The sequence below is a fragment of the Eumetopias jubatus genome, unplaced genomic scaffold (assembly GCF_037043125.1).
Source record: "Eumetopias jubatus isolate StellerSeaLion01/CBP00866 unplaced genomic scaffold, mEumJub1_p1.0 scaffold_3, whole genome shotgun sequence".
NCBI lineage: Eukaryota > Metazoa > Chordata > Mammalia > Carnivora > Otariidae > Eumetopias > Eumetopias jubatus.
Window position 1 is genome coordinate 51,540,363 of NW_028274809.1, and position 14,250 is coordinate 51,554,612.

Here is a 14,250-nt window from a genome sequence, read left to right on the forward strand (position 1 = left end):
AAAGAATTTAGGTAATTTGCCCAAGGTTACCCAGCTAATAGGTTAGGTAGAAACAGGATTCAAATGCTCGTGTTATTGCCTAGAGCCTGGGCTTTAATTAGATGGCTTATAGCACATAAGGGCCTACAGAGAAGTTGGTGAAAGGCACCAGAACCTACAATGGTTAGATGTTCTAACCATTCGAGTTCTATGGTAAAAGATCTTAAGATGAAGTGGCATATGAATAAAAGGAAAGAAAGTAGCAGATTATAGGATACTAATAACCAAGAAGATTTTACATTTCAAATTAGATATCAGAATAAAATGGAGACTCTAGAGCTGGGTGTTAAGTCACCAAGCTGACTTGAAAGAAGGCAATTTTACTTTCTCTTTTTTTTAAAGTAATGGATTCTATCATTAAAGATTAAAAATGCCTCTAGAATAAGCAATAACTATAGTGTCTCTTCAAGGTAAGTGATACTGTGAATAAAGAAGGTAGTCCATTAGGCCTTCCTGATTTTCTTTATAATATCTGACCCTATTTCCACAGCTCTTCAAGACTCTCCTATAGGCCACACTTTAACCACAGCCAACCTTTCTATGGCCTCCCCTACCTTCCCAGGAAGCTTTCCTGCCCTCCCTCCTTTTATCCAAATTGGATTCATCCTCTAATCCCACTTCTTAGTAAGTTATCCTCAGATTCTCCAGATAAGATGCATCGCTCTTTTTGTTCCTCTCCTGGTATTTAATTATATGTAGTTTTATGTTATTCTATAACAACGTCTTATATGTTCCTTCAGCCTCCCTTCCTAGACTGGAAATCCTTTTCTGTCCTATCCTAAATATATACAGAACAAGCATAACGTTGGCCATCTAGTCTTACCAGATAATTCCACCTAGGGATCACCTATCTGATACTGTCAGGAAACAAGGTTTTTCGGTATCCTGAATATCATGAGGTATTATTTTGTTTAACATTTGGTTAGCTCATTGAATATCACCAAAATAAAAGCAAATATTTATTAAACATGTTTATAATTATGTAGGATTACATTAAATGCTGAAAACACCATAATGAACAAAAGCAGACAACATATGATAGTGTCTAGATACATATCTCTTGAAAAGATTTCTAACCCTAATACGATGGTTTTCAACTGCATGTTTTCAACATTCTGATGATGGCAGACATATTTGAGATGCATTCCCTTCTAAGTCTCCTCCTTTAGTTCTAGCTATAACTTCATTTCTTTCATTAAGGAAAGCCCATCATAATGCAAGCAAGAATGACATTATAACTGGGATTATGTAGAATAATCTCAGTTATTTTTAATGCAAATAGTTGGAGAATTCCAAAACTTCCAATATTAATATTAGCAAATTACTAGTAAAGCACCAATACCTAATTGGGACAAATAAGTGTATCTGTAAAATGTGGTCAAATACTACTAATATAAATGAAGTGGGTCACTAGCTCCCAGTACCTATTTAAATTAAATTTCTCCCAGGGAAATCATTAATCATATGAATTCCTTCAGAACATCTTCTAATTGCATCCATTTTATTTTATTTCTTTTTTATTTTTTTTAAAGATTTTATTTATTGAGTGGGAGAGAGCAAGCAGGAGGAGGGGCAGAGGGGGAGGGAGAGAGAGCATCTTAAGAAGGGTCTAGACTGAGGACAGAGCCCAATGCGGGGCTCAGTCTCATGACCCTGAGATCATGAAATCGAGTCGGACACTCAACCGACTGAGCCACCCAGGCACCCCAATGCTATTTTAAATCTTATATTTTTTTCAAATTCTACACTTATAAGAAGACTTCTTGGCTTAAGCTCGCTATTTTATAATCTTATAATAAAATCTGAACCCCCACAGTACTTAAGTATAAAAGCGTACTTGTAATCACTCTTAATGCTTAAAAGCTGACATCATTGATTCATTCATTCATTTATTTAGTGCCTGACATATTCCTTAAAATTGTTCCTTAAATGCTTTATGATTGCATATTTTTGTCTTCACTTTAACAATTTTGATTTACTCTAGGATCCCCATATTGACTAATGCAGTGTTTACAATATGTGTTGAATTGAAGAATTACTACTATGTTATATAAATGCTCAAGTTATTTTTTCCTTTTAACTATGGACATGTCATTTTGCTTAATGTATAATATTTTATATTATAATTTATTGAGTAATGATATTACTCAATCATTTCATCTTTATTCTTGTTGAGGCAGGTTCACTAAAGAAAATCAGAAACCCATGAAGGGTTTTCAGTAAGTCTATATCAGCCATGCGGCTAGAGCAATAAGTTCACCTCAGAGAGAGGGAACTCTAGGGATTTGTAAAGCTGGGCCTCATTTGAGAGACCCAAGGCATTATGCAATTTTATTGACACCACCCTTGGGGAAGCAATTCACTGGACAGCTCAGGCAAAGGAACTTTATGGGGAGACAGAGTCAATCAAAGCCTGATGTGGACCAGGGGACCTTTGAAATATTAGGCCAGGTGAACTATAAAGACGACTTTCAGCTCAGATCCAGCAAAGGCACAGGAGTAATGGGAAGAAGAGTGGGAATCCAATCTTACTCTCTCCTTACCCAACCCCTTTTTCATTTGTTTTGGTAACTTTCACTTTCATTCATTTCCATAGCTTACTTTTAGTCTTTCCTGCCTTTCCTTCCTTTTATTTGGAGGAGATGATTATTACATGAACTATAGAAATTGTAATTCTTGAGTCTACATAAAAGTGTATTAGTTTATAAAATACTTTCATAAATATCATTCATTCATCCAACAAATATGTATTGAGCATCCACTTCAATGCCACATCATTGGGACATGAACAAGATAAGGAACTTATAGTTAAGAGAAGAAGGCAAAATCCTGAATGAGTGAGCAGCATTGAGCTAAAGATGCTATGATAGAAAGTGGTAATAGGAAATAGAAAGGGGACCTGGGTAGGAATGTGATGGGTGATGCTGGGTCACAGAAAGTTTATGTTTGCCTACACGGTATTTTTTTAAATTGAGATGACATTTTAAGACAAAAATAAAAGATATCCAGCTTCTCTTAATAAAATAGAAGGTCTGGAAAGCTGGGCTCTCATGTCTACAAGGTCACAATCAACTCCAGTGACATAAAGCTACCTTTTGTAAACATGGCAATGATTTCTACACTGCAAATCACTCTAACACAGTGTATGCATGGTATTACTACATAACCCAGCTAGCTTCAGCCAGCCCCTGAGCTAGAGGAGAGGAAGATAGGCATGACAACATTATATACAATGCAAAGAAATGTGGGATTTACTGTGAAGGCAACAAGTATAACTAGAGAGATTTAAGTAAGAGAGTGTCATAATCTGATCTGAGTCTTAGAATGGTCACTGTGGTGTCTGTGTAGGGGATAGATTGGAAGGGGTCAAGACCAAAGGTGAAAAAATCTGAGGATATTATAATATTCTACTCAAGAGATGACAAAAGCCTTAACTAAAGAAATAGTAGTGAAGATGGAGAGAGAGGTGGACAGAATGTGGTTATTTAATGGAATTGGATGGTGATGGGGAAAAGAGAAATGGAAGAATGAATCCAAGATTTCACATTCAGCAGCTTGGCATATAGGAATATCACTCATTAATATGTGGATGGTTGCAACATTCTACATATTCTTCTGCAGTGTGCCCTTACTGCTCCCTTATTAAGAGGTGGAGTCAAGGGGCGCCTGGGGGGCTCAGTCATTAAGCATCTGCCTTCAGCTCAGGTCATTGTCCCAGTGTCCTGGGATCAAGCCCCACATTAGGCTCCCTGCTCAGTGGGAAGCCTGTTTCTCCCTCTCCCACTCCCCCTGCTTGTGTTCCCTCTCTCGCTGTATCTCTGTCAAATAAATAAATAAATAAATAAATAATGTTTAAAAAAAAAAAAAAGGTGGAGTCAAATTCCCCTGCCCTTGAATCCACCAACCTTAGTGACTTGTCTGTAACAAACAGAATGCAAAGGAAGTGATGCTGCATGACTGCAGAGGCTAGGTCATAAAAGAACATACTAGTTCCACTTAGTTCTCTTCTAACACTTACTTTCTAGTCCCTCCATCTGGGAATGCTCCCTCTTAGAAACCAGCCATCAGGGGCGCCTGGGTGGCTCAGTTGTTAAGCGTCTGCCTTCGGCTCAGGTCATGATCCCAGGGTCCTGGGATCGAGCCCCACATCAGGCTCCCTGCTCAGTGGGAAGCCTGCTTCTCCCTCTCCCACTCCCCCTGCTTATGTTCCCTCGCTCACTGTCTCTCTTTCTCTCTCTGTCAAAATAAATAAATAAAATATTTTTTTAAAAAAAAAAGAAAAAGAAACCAGCCAGCATATTGTGAAAGATGGAGGATACACATGAAGGATACATGTAAGCACTCTGGTCAACAGCCCCAAATGAGCCTAGCCTTCAAGTCCTTCCTGCCACAGTGTCAGACATGGGAGTTAATAAGCCTCCAGAGTATTCTAGTCCCCAGCTGCTCAAGTCATCCCAGCTGTTTGAGTCTTCAGAGCTGATGACATCAGGTACAAAGAAAGCACTCCAGTTGTGCTTTGTCTGTCTACACTCCAGATGCTCCATCTTGGGACATTTTCTTTCAGAACCCAGGTGGTATGCAGTGAGAAGCCCAAGCCATATCACGTATTGACTCCAGTCAGTTGCCTCAGTGAAGACCAGCCTTTGAATCACCACAGCCATCCCATGAGACATTGAATGAAGAAGTCACCAGATAATTCCAGCCTCTAACCATGAGTTACCTCCAGCTGTTTGTGTGTTCCAGCTGAGACCCCCATACATCTTGGAGCAGAGACAAACTTTCCTCACTTTACCCTATCTGAATTCTTGACCTATAAATCTGGATGTAAACTGATAGTTGTTTGGGCGCCTGGGTGGCTCAGTTGGTTAAGTGACTGCCTGCGGCTCAGGTCATGATCCTAGAGTCCTGGGATCGAGTCCCGCATCGGGCTCCCTGCTCAGCAGGGAGTCTGCTTCTCCCTCTGACCCTCCCCCTCTTGGGCTCACTCTCTCTCTCTCAAATAAATAAATAAAATCTTTAAAAAAAAATTGATGTTTATAGCACTAAGTTTGGAACAGGGATATATAGTCAAAACTCAGTAATTGTTGGCTACTTTTAAAGTCACTATTATTTTCTTTTTACAGCTGACTATTAAAAATGTGTTTATAACTCAGAAGTGAAGTCTGTCTGAATAAAGATATACATATAAATATATGAGTGATTGTCAAATAAGCCTTTTTCATATGTCTTAATTTTCATGATTAAGATTATTTTTACATGGAAGTAAAGTAATCCAGGCAGTATGTAGAATGCAAAGAGAAGGAAATTAAGAATTTTGAGAATCCCAAAGGTTAGGGAGAAAAGAAAAGACAGAATGGAAACAAAAATTAGAGAGGTAAGATCAGGGAAGAATCGTAACATGGAAATCAAAGTTGAAAACAGTTTATTTAGGAGCACTGTAATCCACACTAAAAAATAACTAGAGAATGTAATTATGATCGTTCAAAAATATCTGTTGAATTTTAGTAACTAGGATGAGGGAGAAAGTGAGAGATACATAAAACAAAAATTGAAACTGGTAAAAAAAAAAAATCTTGGCAATTAAAAAAAAGTCTCCTTCAAACACAGGACCTTGCAGTAGACAGCAAGAGCAAGAATGGGATTTTTAGGTCTGCTTTATATATGAACAAGTCTCAAGTATGTCCTGTGCTGTAAGGAGGTGGCCAATAAAGAGGTTGAACATATAGAAGAGAGAGGGGAGAACTTGTAAAAAGAAATGCAAATACAATTTTTTTTAAGTTGAAGAGAATAAAATGTAGGCAATTTATTTCAGATCTATTTCAGATTACACATCTCTTTTCTGTGCTGGAATTACTACTCCAGATTCCTAAATAGTAGGCCAGTCCTAAATAGTAGGCCAGTTTTTTTTCTATGAGGCCATAAGATGCACTTCTCAAATAAAGAAATAAATGAACAGATAGTCCATTTATAAAGTTCTTCACCTTTTATCAATTTCTGATAATACAGTGGGATAAAATGATATTATAATGGCGTTGTGTTGGGTTTGAATTTGGAATAACTTCTCAAATCTCACTTCTGATTGTTGGTATAGTTTTCAATAATTAAATTTTTTTCAAGGTGTATTGTTAACTACAGTTAAGTAAAAAAAAGTTCTTAAACAGTATGTCTAATCTAATTCCATTACATATTTATATGAATATATACACATACACCACACACATGTAGTCATGCATAAAATACATATGAACATATACATATACACATATTTATATTTTCGTGTGTGATGTGAGAAAAATGTTTGGAATAACCTGTTCTGATATGTTACTAGGGATTTTTTTCTGGATGATGGGATTATAGATCTATCTTTGTTCTTTATGCCTTTTTATATAATGGTCAGGTATTAATTGTGTAATAAAAGATTAGCTTTCATAATAAAAATAATTTTTAAAATAATACTTTCTTTAAAAGGTCTTAATTTTCATGATTAAGATTATTTTTACACTCTCCCTTAAATCAGAGAAATTAAAATAGTTTTTAAAAAAACATATTTTGTCGTTTAAGGACAGACTGCTTCAGATGAGATCATTATTTCCATAAGCATATTGAATTTACCTCACCTATTCAATAAAAAGAACACTGTTCTTAATACTCATTTTTACCTTACCCAAAGGACACAAAAATACTGATACAAAGGGGCACATGTACCACAACGTTTATAGCAGCATTATCAACAATAGCCAAATTATGGAAAGAGCCCAAATGTCCATCAACTGATGAATGGATAAAGAAGATGTGGTATATATATATACAATGAAATATTACTCAGACACCAAAATAATGAAATCTTGCCATTTGCAACAACGTGGATGGAGCTAGAGTGTATTATGCTAAGTGAAATAAATCAGAGAAAGACAAATACCGTATGATTTCACTCATATGTGAATTTAAGAAACAAAACAGATGAACATAGGGGAAGGGGGAAAAAAAAGAGAGAGGGAGGCAAACCATAAGAGGTTCCTAACTATAGAGAACTAACTGAGGGTTGCTGGAGGGGAGGTGGGAGGAAGAGGGGCTAAATGGATGATGGGTATTAAGAAGGGTACTTGTGATGAACACTAGGTGTTATATGTAAGTGATGAATCACTAAATTCTACTCTTCTCTAAATTCTACGAAACCAATATTACACTGTATGTTAACTGCAACTTAAATAAAAATGTAAAAAAACTCATATATAAGAGCAATATTTCAGAAAAGACGCAGGTACACAAAGGGCCTTTTAATACATTTGCTGATATATGCAATATAGTGCCTATGAGCTACAATAAAATCGGGATGTTTTCCCGAAATTTATTTTCTTATAATTTTCTTGAGGAACAATATTATTTTCTTGTCTAGCTTAGTTTAGTTCTTTCTCTAAGCTGTGGGTAACAAATGGAACATATCCTTACTTTTACTGTTGCATAATTAAGATAGTATGAATGAATCAATGAGAGAATTAAGAGAAGAAAATGTAGCTCCTTAAACTTTAAGGAACTTCAAGTCTTCTACCGCAAAGGAATGTTCAAAATATGATCAGGCAAGGTGTGAAATATATTCAGGTAATATTTATCAGTCAGAGAAGTTTGAAGGAACAGTTTTCTCAAAGTCCTGACAGTCCTACTTTTTAAGGTATCTTTCAAAAAAGAGAGACTTGAATGGACAAAACGTTCTGAAGAAAACAAAATAGGCAACAAGTAACTCCCCAGCTAATATACTATCTTCAGTTTAGTTTTTTAAAACATGCCATCAAATGCCAGCTAGAGAGCGATCAATATCAATTACTACAAATATTTTAGATTCGTAATTTTTCAAAGCAGGATTTTGTGAGTCACCTAAGTGTCTTGTAACTTCATATGACTGATGCCAGGCATAGTCTTGATTGTCATCAAATTTTTGGTGGACTCTTATATCCGTTCATTCATTTTACAGGCATCAGGAAAAGTATGCTGTATATTACCGAGAGATTGTTTTGAAATGATTAAAGAAGAAAAGACTGCACTCCTGAGATGGTGAGACACTTTACTTTAAAATGTATGTACTCTTTTGGGGTGTCTGGGTGGTGCAGTCAGTTGAGTGTCCGACTCTTGGTTTCAGCTCAGGTCATGATCTCAGAGTTGCGAGATCAAGCCCTATGTCAGGCTTAGAGCAGAGTTTGCTTAAGATTCTTTCTCCCTCTTCCTCTGCCCCTCCCCCACCCCGTGCTCACTCTCTCTCCTCTCTCTCTCTCAAATATATAAATCTTTAAAAAAAGTATATAATCTTTTATTTTTTTTAAAGATTTTATTTATTTGAGAGAGAGAGAGAATGAGAGAGAGCACATGAGAGGGGGGAGGGTCAGAGGGCGAAGTGGACTCCCCGCCGAGCAGGGAGCCTGATGCGGGACTCGATCCCAGGACTCCAGGATCATGGCCTGAGCCGAAGGCAGTCGCTTAACCAACTGAGCCACCCAGGTGCCCAAAAAGTATATAATCTTTTAAAGGGTACCCAGGTATAGTTAGTGAATGATCAGGTAGATCCCAGCCAGCTGCTGCCGCCAACCTAATTATGACTTCTGGGGACCAGTGAGGGTTCTGATTTACGGTTTTCAGTGCAGGGGCTTCTTAAACCCAAACCTGACCTTTGGTTCATCTTCAGTTGCTTCCGTTCCCCCGCCCCACCCTCACCCCTTCATGGTTGGACAGTCTCAGATAGTCTCTTACAACCCTGGGACACAATGAGAAAACCTGTGTTCTCCAGAGGAATTCCAGGAAAGACCCATCCTGTGTGTAAGGTTGTGATTGAGATGCTTCAGGTTTATCTTAATTCTAGAAAAATCCCATCTCAGAGTGGATACTAAATCTTTATAGAAGGGGTATGACCACAGTCTTTCCCAGTTACAATTTATGACAAAAATAGAATCTAAGTTCTGGGATGACAAAAAAGCAGGTAAGACTTTTCCATTGAATTTTTGGTTGTTCTGTGAAGTGTTTTAATAGCATCTCTGCTCGCCTCATTTGTACCTGCAAATACTGTATAAAATCCAATTTGAAATGTATGTAACACTGAGACACCTGTCAAGTAAGAAACAGTCTCAGGGTATAATACCCTATGTTACTTTAATTAATATGTACAACCGTCTCTTGGATTATTGTGGGAAAGCATGACGAACAGCACATAAGAAATTTAAATCAACTCTAGATATTGGTTCCAATTTTCTTTCCTTAATGGTTTTTTCAAACCTAAAACTCTCTCTATGCATGTATATGTAAACCTTGTGTTAGAAATACTCCAAGGTGGCATAATTGACTGACTTAAATTTCATCTCTTATCCCTAAATCTTCCCGCCTCGGGTAAAATGCTAATACTTAGGAGATTGCTTAAAAGGCAGGATACAGGGAAGATAAGACTGGAGGCGTAAGTCTGCATAAGCCACAAATTAATTCATCAGTCTCCAGAAACAGAAAGCTAATGCTAATAGTAATTGAATTGATAGGCTTCTCAATTTTTTTTAAAGAAAACAAGATGTAAATTAAGTATATATGTGATTTCAAAGTTTCAAATAATATAGATGTCAGTGAGGCCATGGTATTATGTGAATGAATGTTCATATTGAGTATGTTTTCACTTTTAAAAAAAATATATTTGTTTAGAACATCTCTGTGAAAGGAAGCCAGTTGTTTTCTGTGCTCTCGTTTTCAAAGAAAGATCTACTTCAACAAAAATCCCTTTTCTTCTGAATTACACCTCAAGAAATGATTACTTTAAGTTGGTACATTAACACTTATCATTTTGCCTTTTTTAAATTATCAATATAAAACTTGATAAACACTCTCTTCTGTCTTTTTGTGCATCTACATTCCTACTACCTAAATATTATTTACACATTTAGTACTTTGTATATGTTCTCTTTGTTCTAACTTCCATTTAAACAAAAATAAATTCTTTTTAAGACGATTGCGAATTTTGGCTTCATATTGTTGCAATTTAGCAATCTTCTGGTTCTGCATGGACTCTAAAAAGGAACCCGATAGCCGTTCTTGAGTGTTTGCCTATGTTTCCACAAGCAACATATGCTTATTCATTTCCACAAATAATCTGAACTAATGGAACATTAAAACAATAGAATAATTTACTGATTAGGATTAGTCACTTCTAGTAAAAGCAAACCTCTTAGTAAGAACACGAAAGCTATATTAAATATCTGAAGGTGTTTGACATTGTTTCTTGGTCATGTTGATCTGTAGTGACTGGAAACAGTTGGTCCGTAAATTAGAATTGCTTATTGATCACATTTATTTCATAGCAACCTGCTGTGGGGATGATCAGTGCTATCCCATAATCTCTGTTTCTTGAGAATTTAAAATATTATAAACCTTTTTTATGATTCCTATCCACTTAGTTTTAAGAGCATATGACTCATTATACTGTTTGTGTAATATATGCATAATGATTTTGGAAGCAAAGAGATCATTCTTGATTCAGAAAGAACATGAAATTTCTTTTTTTTTTTAATTTTATTTATTTATTTATTTGACAGAGAGAGAGAGAGAGAGAGAGAGAGAGAGACAGCGAGAGAGGGAACACAGGCAGGGAGAGTAGGAGAGGGAGAAGCAGGCTTCCCGCGGAGCAGGGAGCCCGATGTGGGGCTTGATCCCAGGACCCTGGGACCATGACCTGAGCCGAAGGCAGACGCTTAACTGACTGAGCCACCCAGGCGCCCCAGAAAGAACATGAAATTTCTAGCAGGTTGTAATGTGCTGAGCCTTATTTTCCAGCGCAAATAATGAGTCATAGATCAAAATGGATGACAAGAGTAGATAATTAAGAAAGTACAATAAGGAAGTCAACTTAGATCATCATCTGGCCCTTTAGAGAAGAAAAAAAAAATTAAAAAATCTTATTTTCTAGACACATCTCAGGCCACACACCTTATAGCTACCACTGAACTTCTTATTCTTTCTTGAATAACCCAAACCCTTATACAATGCTGCACCCTTTGTACATGTGGATACTTTGTTCAGAACATCCTTCTACCCCAGGGGCACCTGGGTGGCTCAGTCAGTTAAGCCTTTGACTCTTGATTTTGGCTCAGGTCATGAGCTCAGGGTTGTGGGATCCAGCCCCGTGTCGGACTCTGTGCTGATCATGGAACCTGTTTAAGATTCTCTCTTTCCCTCTCCCCCTTCCCCTACTCCCTCTCCTCACCTCTAGGAAAAAAAAAAAAAAAAATCCTTCTTCACCATATCTGTTACTTGACAAAATACCTCTTCCTATAGGATTGTGTTCAAATGCCCCCTCTTCTGAAATGTCTTCCCAGAATCATCTGGGCTTTCACAAGGCATGGTTCATACATTGTTTTCTGCTCTATTAAAAATTAATTATACTAATAATTAATGTAACAGATAAATAACATTCACTGTCAGCATACACCCCCAAACAAACAAGAGGCTTAGCATGTCCCTTTTCCCAGTCTTCACACAACCTGAGATGGTGAAAGGATCTTTTATTTTTAACTTCAGGGTTTTTTTCTTTACAGTATATTTTGGCTATTTCATTCTATTGGTTTATTTGCCCACATTGGTCCTATATCCCACTTCATCTTGGATTCATTCTCTGTTTTGCTGAACTGTGTTCTTCAGTAATTTTTTTAGAAATGATTCATAGGTAGTAAATTCTCTAAGTCTTTGCATATCTAAAAATGCAAATCTTTATTTTGCCCTCCCACATGAGGTGGTTTGGCTGGGTAAAGAACTGCAGGTTAATGTTTTTTTCTTTCAGAACTTTGATGATATTTCTCTGTTGTCAACTTGTATCCAGTATTGCTGATTTTAATTAAAAGAAAGCTCTTTCATAGGCAATCTGATTTTTTCTCTTGAGAAACTTTAAGGATTTTATCTTTATGTTTAGCTTTCTAAAACTACATTAGGGTGTGTCAAAATGTGGGTAGAGGCTTTTTATTCATGCTACTCAGAAACTTTTTGGATCCTTTCAATATTTTGAATGACTCACTTGCATGGTTAAGTTTCTTCAATTAGTTTGTAGTTTGGGGTTGGTATTTATATTTATGGTTGACTATTTTTATCATAATAGGATTGTTGGAATGTGTTTTATCAGATCAAATGAGAACCTCTTTTGCAGTAAGCGACATTAAATTCTGAATACAGAAGACTGCCTTGGATGTTTGGGAGGAGGGTCGGGCTCGGAAAATTTGCAAGGTGTACAAATAACTTTGATGTAGGGTGTGAGGGCTCTTCAGTCCTGCTGGTTGTTACACCATATCTGGCGCACTACCCTGGGAGTGTCCTGTGTCAGAACTCCCATTTCAGAGTGTCCCATTCCCAACTTTTTCCTGTGGACAAAGGGAGTGAGTGGTTCTCCTTCCTTCCCCATCTTTGCTCTGGATTTGGAAGTTCCAAGTTAGTTCAGGCTCTACTTTCCTTCATCTCCGACCCCAACCTTCATACAAGGTACTCTCCTAAGGAGGTAACTCACTCTGTATATGAAACAGTCCCCTAGGCTTTATCCTGGGGCAAACACAGCTGCTGCCAACTGCTTTTGGAGGGTGGGGAGGGGGCAGCCCGCTGGCACAGACTATCCAAATAAAGTCTTTAATTAATTGCCCTAACTGCCCTCAGGGGCCCCTCTCTCTCTAATTTGTTCAATCTGAGTGTGATATTTCCCCTGGTTTCTTTAAGAAATGCTAAAATAGGGGCACCTGGGTGGCTCAGTCATTAAGCATCTGCCTTCCGCTCAGGTCATGATCCCAGGGTCCTAGGATCGAGCCCCGCTTCGGGGGACCTGCTTCTCCCTCTCCCACTCCCCCTGCTTGTGTTCCCTCTCTCGCTGTGTCTCTCTCTGTCAAATAAATAAAATCTTTAAAAAAAAAAAAGAAGTGCTAAAATAGTGTAGAGATTTCTCCGGCTACAGCCTTTATTTTTTAGTTCTCTTTTATGGTTTCTCCAGCTAGATGGTCCTATCTGCTCTTTCCCATCAAGAAATTCTTCAAAATTTCTGGTGTACTGAGTTTATCTTTTTTTTTTTTTTTTTTGCTTAGGGTGTATTATGGATGTATTATCTAGTAAAATATTTTCTGTAACTTCTATGTATTTTGGTAGAGTTTCTGCAATTCCAAGGAAGCTAGAGCACGTTTTGGTTCTTTACTTTCACAAATGTATTGCACTGTACACTGGGGTAATTGTTCTCTGTTCATGTAAGTCTCCTCTGCTGGAAAATGACTCCTGGATGGCAGCACAGTCATCCGCAGTGCCCAGTCCAGGTGTCTGTAAGTAGAGAGGCTGCATGAACAAGAGCACAGAAATAAAAAAACACAAGTGTTCATGGAAGAGAGAATTTTGATTTTTTTCTGTTAATGGAAAACAATAGAAACTGCTGGGAATGATAGAAGGGAGAGGGGTGTATTTGGAGCAAACAAAACTCTAGAATAATGGAAGACTATTTTTTATGTGGCATTTAGATTATTCTTAATCCTTTTCTGAGCCTCAGCTTTCCTGTTTGGGAAAAAGAACATAGCTATAAGATGGCTAAGATTATTTTCCTGTTTAATCATTGTGTGATTCTATGAATTAGATATTAGAACGCAATAGACTTTACCAGACGGCCGATCTCCCCCCAGCACCCTCCAGATAGAAACCATATGGTGTGCACTCATCCTAAAATGAGCAGGACCAAGCTTCGGTAAAATAATGAAGAACTTACTCTTTTCTGTGATTTACAAGCAGCTCTCTTTTCCTTTCAGACACTTCTCCACTACTATCCTTAATTTTCCCTCTTTCAGGGCGCCTGGGTGGCTCGGATGGTTAAGCGTCTGCCTTCAGCTCAGGTCATGATCCCAGGGTCCTGGGATCGAGTCTCGCATTGGGCTCCCTGCTCTGCGGGGAGCCAGCTTCTCCCTCTCCCTCTGCCTCTGCCTCTCTCTCTCTCTCTCTCTCTCTGACTCTCATGAATAAATAAATAAAACATTTAAAAACAAAATTTTCCCTTTCAGCCACCATTTCCCAGTGATATACTTTGTGGCTTATTCTGCAAATCTCTGATAAGGCATTAACTGATAAGGAAAGTATTAGCCGGTAAGGGCTGAGAGCAGATGCTTTATAGAGTTATATACAGTTTCTTGAGGCAGCATTTAATTAAAAACATTATTTTTTATTTTTCAAAATTTTTTTCAGTTGTAA